Raw genomic sequence first — 1414 nt, 5'->3', positions numbered from 1 at the left:
CTTCCGGAGTGGACCCTTCATGCACATCAGAGGTTCACACATGCCGGCGCAACATCTTATTCCGATAAGATGTTCACCAGTTCTCGTCTCCTGGGTCAGGAGGAACCTACGTTTCTTCATATGGTTAAGCTGGTGCACGTGATGAAATACTGAGCACTTCTGAGAACTCAAAAAATATCGAGTTTCCTTGCGTTCCTTCATTCTCTTATTCAGTAGTATTATCTTCAATTATTCTTCACTGGTGAAATGTGCCAACGTGTCGCAAAGCTAAATTATCGGTCCGAAAAACCTCAGCGTTGTGGCAGTCCTGGGTGCATCGTTTCTGCTTCGGACAAAAACGCATTGAGTAATTCCGGGTTAATTACATAAAGCATGTGGAAATTTCGTCCTGTAAGTAAAGCCAATCTATGCTAGAAAGCCGAGAAGCGCTGCACAGCTATTCCACCCTTATTGGGAATCATCAGCAGTGTGCATATCACGAAACTGCGGAGAGTCTCGAGCATGCGACCTCCTGGTCAGTAGTTTGAATACTGAACCGTTCGGCCACGAGTTGCAGTGTGATTAACTCGCACTAAGACAGGATATAGCGTTGCTCATGCTTCAATCACGTCAGGAGGTCATACGCGTTGACTGGCTCCTCGAGCAACGACTTCTCAGGTAGAAGTTTCACTCATCGAATGAAGTTTATTCTTCCACTGAACCTTTTTTGAAGACGCCAAATTCACAACATTTTTGGAATATATGATGGGTGGGTTTTTGTGTACAATATTCCACCGCAGGTGACGCAGCGCACATTGCATTAAGCAACATGTTGTGATATCAAAACGGTCTAATTTAAAAATCGGGTTCCATCGCCTCGCGGTTTGTTAGCATTGTGCATGCGTTGTTAACAAGTACTCTTCCGTCATTCTGACAGCCAGTATAGAGAAAACCATAGTCATACTATTGTGGATATATCCTAAAATAATCCGTGCTACTTTATAAACTATCAAGCATTTCGCAGTGTTTCTAAACGGAACAAGATGAGATATCAGCGAAAAAATGGGCATAAACATGTGAAAAAATTTTTCCAAGTTTTAAAACTATCAACACGGTCTGGAAACAACAACAACGGACGTTCGGAATTTGCGGTTTTTTCACTAGGTTTGAAGATTTGCTTTTACAAATGTTTCGCTTGCACCAGCTCCCCTCAGTTTGGTTTGACAGTTTTGGCTTATTTTTGTCAGACAAAAACATACGACAGGGCGTTGGCTCTAGTAATAACTAAACACCACCAAATATGTTTGGTCCTCTGGTCATATGAGCACATTTTATTTGAAATTAGACAGAAGCAAATTATTGGTTCATAAAGGAAAAATCTCACGAGGTAGCTGTAAATTATTCGTCAGCCGGCGACCGGTTTCGCCATTCTTGG

Source organism: Opisthorchis viverrini, assembly GCF_000715545.1.
Source record: "Opisthorchis viverrini unplaced genomic scaffold opera_v5_491, whole genome shotgun sequence".
NCBI classification, from domain to species: domain Eukaryota; kingdom Metazoa; phylum Platyhelminthes; class Trematoda; order Opisthorchiida; family Opisthorchiidae; genus Opisthorchis; species Opisthorchis viverrini.
This window is presented reverse-complemented; position numbering follows the sequence as displayed.